The sequence below is a fragment of the Schistocerca piceifrons genome, chromosome 3 (assembly GCF_021461385.2).
Source record: "Schistocerca piceifrons isolate TAMUIC-IGC-003096 chromosome 3, iqSchPice1.1, whole genome shotgun sequence".
Classification (NCBI taxonomy): Eukaryota; Metazoa; Arthropoda; class Insecta; order Orthoptera; family Acrididae; genus Schistocerca; species Schistocerca piceifrons.
In genome coordinates, this window is record NC_060140.1 from 534,205,310 (window position 1) to 534,211,745 (window position 6,436).

Sequence of the window (6,436 nt, forward strand, 5' to 3'; positions counted from 1 at the left end):
TTTTTTGTTTTTTACACTTCTTGTGTTAAGGAGACGTAATTCATCGGCGAAAGCATTGGCTTATAAAACACTCTTTCGACGAAGATGCGAGCGTCTCTTCATAGTATTGTTTCGTAAGTGTGAAAGCGTTACGGAGATGTTCCACAGATGCTACCAGGGAGGAGTATGCAAGAGGTTTGCAATTGAAATTCCGGGAACTACGTTCCGAGAAGAGTCAGCCATCATATTACTGTACTTTCTCGCAAATGCGTTCTGTGAAATAAGTACGATGAGAAATTAGTGCTCGTACGGAGATTTAGCAACAGCCGCTCTTCCCGAGCACCATTCGAGACTGCAGTAGGGAAGAATAGAAATCGTAGTGGCACCCTTCAATACAAACCGTATGGTGGCTTACGGAATACAGATTTAGATTATGAAGTAGTTTCAAGGGACTTCCAGAAAAAACGAAAACTTAGAACTGCCTAAAAGCGTTTACGATTAAGAACAGAAAGACGTATTACCGAATTCTCACATTGTCAGAAAATGTTTGAAGAAAGAAGAGAGCACCTGTATCAAGATTGTCGTACAGCTGTACGCTGTGTTCTTTTTGCAAGACGTCTTTCTTATTTGTTAGGAAAGTATTTTATCACTGCTCTGCCGCTGTTTCTCTTCTTCATATGTACTATATCTGATCCCATAATTATGTACAGGTATATTTCACCAGTGACATATATATATATATATATATGTGCGTGTGTGTGTTTTTTTAATTGCTGCCGTTTCCTCCCTTATTGATTAATGACTACTAAGGTAACTAATTACTTCATAATTCAATTAAATTATTGCGTCATATACAGGGTCACTTCACTAATTGTTTCCACGTTTATTTATCCTTGTGATACAGCTACCGTGATAGAAAAGGGGGGTTGAGTGCGTGATCAAGCCACATACAGATTCTTTACAATTAATGTGTCCACAAAACACTTCTTATCCCCAGCATCCCGCAAAATTACTAAAATAAATATGATTAATAAAATATATCTGTTCATTTAACAGTCTTTCTTATTTGTCAGGAAAGTTTTTCACTGTTTTGTAATTGATTTCAGAAATCAGCCGCTCTCCCGGCCGTATCAGTTTCCGGGACCGGCGCCGCTACTTCTCAGTCAAGTAGCTCCTCAGTTTGCCCCACAAGGGCTGAGTGCACCTCGCTTGCCAACAGCACTCGGCAGATCGGATGGTCACCCATCCAAATGCTAGCCCAGCCCGACAGTGCTTAGCTTCGGTGATCTGACGGGAACCTGCGTTACCACTGGGCAAGGCCGTTGGCTTGCGTATTAAAAACTTAACGAGATTTCTTTGCTTATTTCGGTAGGTTTCATTTATACTTGACTTCTTGGTTAGGAAAAAGGACTTTATTGGGTTTTCAATATGATTTGGATGCCTACTTAATACATTTTAATTTCGTTTTGTTTGCGAAAAAAACACCTAGGAAACAGTACAGTCTTTCTCAGCACATTCAGTGCTTTCCCAGTATTTCTGCTGTGCCCAGTGTTGTGACTGGAGGTACCATTATACCAGTGTCAGTGCACCTCACTTACCTGATGCATCAACGGAAGCCGCAGCAATGGTCGCTGTGCTGACAATCTTTGCAACTCCCGTCATCGTTGCACTGTCAGTGTGGATACTCGTCTTGCTGCGGACAAGCCCATTTCGTCATTCAAGATACTTGACGAGGTTGTACAGTTCGCACAGGATACGGTGGCGCACGCCCTGCAATCCTTCTCAAGTGATTTTACAGAAACTATTCGGTAAAAAAATTCATTTTTGTCTTACTTGTAGCTTCATGTGCCACATTCGTGATGTGCCCATCACTTCGTTAATGGTCTTACTTACTGTGATATATGCGTGGAAGCAAAACACTGCGCGAATTCGAAAAAGTTTGCAATGAAATATAGGAGTCGCAATTATTTTGCGTTTGGTGTATATTATATAATATGTTGCTGTGTATGAAATTTAGCTAACATACTGAAGTTTACTTTAGACTTGGGTAGAGGTCATCAAATCGAGAAAATTGATCTGACGTAGCACACCCATTTGTGATAGCGCCGTGCCAGCAATAAAACCAGTGTGAAATATCCACAACATTCCTCATATTTCATAAACAGTTTGAGATACCTAAATGAGACTTCAGCAAATGGTCGCACACAAAGCGAGAGTATTTTGCCGTATGGTTATATGCAAAACTTCATTATCTACTGCGTTATTCCACTAACTACACACTTTTTCGATGGAAGAATGTAATTTTTAAGGACCATCGATAGCTGGTGAAACGAGAAATGCTGTTGGTTTCGGAATAGCATATGTGAAGAGATTACACGTTTATTTTGTACGAGTTTGTGCCTTTTCTTAAGACACTGACCTTACTTTTTGTCAGTTCCTCACTTAATAAACTTAATAAACACTGTTTCAGAATTCTCTCGCAATTGCATCAGCGCAGCATGTTAGTGAGGTGAGACTGTGTAAACTCATCAGTGTTTTGCCAAAGAAGCAAATGTTAACACGGCAACACGATAAATGTGTAGGTCTTATTCAAAATTCGACATGCATGACACTTCTCTGAAAGTTACAAATGGTTAACAAGCCTGGCAAAAATAAGGCACCGCATTCTCGACGAAGTTCTTTTAAGATACCAACCAAATCAGAGGTGAGAGATCTTTCTGAATGGTCACCAAGCAAGTGTGGGCGTGGAGGGACCCCGCTTAATATTTACAAAAATGTGAGTGTAGGCTTCAGTTTAGAACAGCACTTTCCCTCCAGCGCTCAGCATATCCCTTACACCCCCCACCACTGCCACTCTCCCCTCGCATGCCCTGTGATCTGTGCATCTAGTGGCCACAGTATTTTACGCAAACTCCATGCTGATGGAAGTTTCTCTTTGTTACGTGAGGCCTAACATATTCTTCTCACAAACAAACAACATTCAAATGTGGTTTCTGAACGAGAAACTCAATGTGTGATGCTTCCTTATACAGGGTGCCCCAGAAGGAATCGTCAGTATTCAGGGATATGATGCGGAGGATGATCATTTGAAGCAAAAAACTCTAGTACACATAGACTGTAAAACGCAATCCTCAAATAGAGCTATGAGCAGTTCGTCATCTTTGACACTGTGAAACAAATTTCTTCTACTGCAAGCTCTTTGCTTTCCATATTTTCGGAGAACGTAGTATGAACCAAAGCAGTTAGCAGATGGCTCAGTGCAGATGTCAAGTGGTGTGTCTTCCTAAGGCCCTGTGATCTGCTGTATGGGTTTTTGCGAGTGGCAATTAGAGTGCTACAAGTCTTATGTTATTGTAGTAGGAGTTGCAACAACTTAACCTTCTCTCTCAAGTCAATGTGAAGCTGGCGATACTTATGTAGAACATCTTACTTACTCCCAGTTGAGAACCTCTGTGACCCACTACCAGCTCAGGTGGTAACTGGCTTCATCTAAAACAGCTTGCTCTACTCCTTGTAGTAGAGAATGAAAAGTATATTTTTAAAAAACAGAAAGACGTTCCAATCCCTCAGATTCGACCGAGGTTTCCCTGAGGTTATGCCAGATATCTGTCACCACTGGGGAACAACCACTATACCATGTAATGGACGTGATCAGTCAAATGATCACATAACCCTTGGCAGTAATGCTACCTTGCAGAATAACCAAGGGTCCCAAGGAATACCACGATTAGGCTGCTCAAATCATCGCCGAACTCCCGCTATGTTTGGGAGAGTGACGTAAAATCGGCCAGAAGTTGGGACAGAGTGCAACAAGACTCATCTGACCAAACGACATTCTTCCGTTGTTCCATAGTCCAGGTTTTACAGCGTCGACACAAAGTTTTTCGGTTAGGGGTATTTGCATCACTGAAGAGTGGTTTTGGAATCCCAGCTAGGCCTGCAATTCCCCGTTTATGGAGCTCCCCTCATGTTGTTTTGGTGCTGAATGGGTTCACGAGTGTGACACTCAGTTCTGTGGTAACTTTTGCAGCTGTCGTCCTCTTATTATCCGTCACAATCTTCTTCAATTACCATCCGTAACGATCACTCGACATACATTTTCGTCCGCGTTGTGACTTGCGGAAGATGTTTTTCTCCTTTCCTTGTACGCGGTATAAATCTTTGATACGGTGCCTCTTGAAACACCAAACACTTGGACTACCTTCCTTACGTAAGCACCCATCATAATAGCCCCAACAACGTGTCCACGTTCGAACTCATTCAGCTCCTGCGTAATGCACTCTCGGCGAGATAGAACACTGATCTCACACCACTGACCCTTGCAACCTCTGTAGTACAATACACAGGTGCCGTTCATGGTCAAATACGACAGCGCAACCTGCGGCCTGCAGCCGTGGCTAGTGACTGCGCTTGTGTTCAAGCATGCATTTCTCGCGCTGTTTCCATAGTTTTATCCAGCTCCTGTACGTTGCAGAGCGAACTCGGGCGAACCTCATCTCGCTGGAGCATGTGGACGGCGGCGGTCGATTCTGCTTTTTCAACGACACAGAAGACAGGAACATTTCGAGGAGTTGAAAATCACTAAGTAGTTTACTTGGTTGGTTGTTTGTTTGATTGGTTTGGAGATTAAAGGGACTAAACTGCAAAGTTACCAGTCCCTTTTTTCCTTAATCACACAGGTCTCGGATTAAAACCATACCCCAAGAGAATCCTTCCGCCTGAGACCCGGGAAAGGAACAAAATGCCTAAAACTATGTGTGTAACCACACTGAAGTAGAAAACGAAAGCATCAAGCCAGAATTCAAAACATTAACTAAAAGGAGAAAAGCAGTAGAAGGCGTTAAAACAACACAGCAGGAGACCTTGTTTCCAAAATATGCTCTGCAGAAGGGTGAAAAAGTGAAAGAAAATATGCAATATAATTACAGCGGAAATCCGTACACCATATGCGGTTCTGGGATGAGAATGTCGAAATTATATTATAACACCTCTGGCACGCAGTCACCATATTAGCACTTGACATAGGACGCTCCCCGTGAATCAGGACGCCTCTGAAACCATAGAGTACTCATGTTTCACTACCCTCTACCGTTAGCACCAGTCTAATAAACTGAGCACAGTGAACAAAATATTAGTTACCCGTTATAAGAGCATACTGATTGTTTTGCAGCACTGTAGATGGTATATAACCGGCACCAAGTGGTCATGTGATTCTTCACCTCTGATGCAAGTCACGGTATTGGAATGGTTGGTGGGTGTCACTCACTTCTATGAAAACAGTGTAGTATGATGATTCGACGAGCGAGACGCGGTACAATTGCAGAAAGATTCTTTTGTAGTCTTATGTGTATGTGCGCACACAGCCGCTGCAAATTTCTCCAGGGAAATCATTGTACTGCATAGGCTATTTAGTTTTGAAATAAACACTTTATTAGCTAATTTCGCCCGCACTGGGTATTTCAAAACTACGTGGTAGTGAAAAAAATGACAAAAGTAACAGTAGCTTCAAGAATAGTCAGAAATATACATAAACATTTTCACACAACTCCGTCCCAGAGAAAAACTACAGTCACATATCTTATTGCTGCTGCTGTAGCTTTTGTCGTCTGTTTCACCACCAGGTAGCTTGAAAATGCTCAAGAGGGCGAAATCTGGGCTATCAAGTACTACATGTTGAGTAACCTGTGGACACTCTCGTTTCCCAAGATGACAACAGTCCTGTCGACAGGGCTGCGTGCATACGAACACTCAAGGCACCTCTACTCGCTCGGTAAAACATTTCATTACAATCACACAGAACATTTTTGGGACTGTGTGGAATAGCAATTAACATCCTCGATTTTTTGTAGTTTTGGAGGATCTGATCATCAGCTGAATATGGCATACCTGAAGAAACCTGAACTATCCTCTTCTCCGAACTGAGGTCATTATCAAATCTAGAAGCGGTAACTTAGTCCGTCTTCAAATAAGATAGTGATATATTATGAGCACAGTCCAGTCTTATCTATGTGACCACCGCCTATGTCCGACGTCAACGTTCAGTAACCACTCACAGACGACAGATGGCAGCATTGACAGTGGAGAGTATAAAAAACACGTGTCGGCGTACGAGGAAAACACAGTAATCATTGTGGTAATGCGGAAATGGAGCGATTTATCTGACGCCTAAGAGGGCATTATCATTCGCTTTCGGTCCAAGGGTGCAAGCCCTATAGAAACGACTTTGTGTTCGCATGCCGCCGTGGTTAAAGCTTACCAAAACTGGCGCCGAGACAACTGTGGTGCACTACGGGCCATAGGCGGCAGGGGTGAAAGACGCCTGCGGAGATGTGTACGGGCGAATAGACGTGCAACCGTTGAGCAACTGACCACCCAGGCGAACCAAGAGGCTATCAACGTTGTCTCCTCAACGACCGTCCAGCGAACCTCTCTGCGTACTGGACTCAGCACCAGGCAC

The 6,436-nt window shown here is 43.0% G+C and overlaps 1 pseudogene; it reads right to left on the reverse strand.

The window, feature by feature from the left end:
* Positions 1-1,189: 1,189 nt before the first annotated feature.
* On the reverse strand, positions 1,190-1,306 carry LOC124790294 (annotated as a pseudogene).
* Between the last annotated feature and the right edge of the window lie 5,130 nt (positions 1,307-6,436).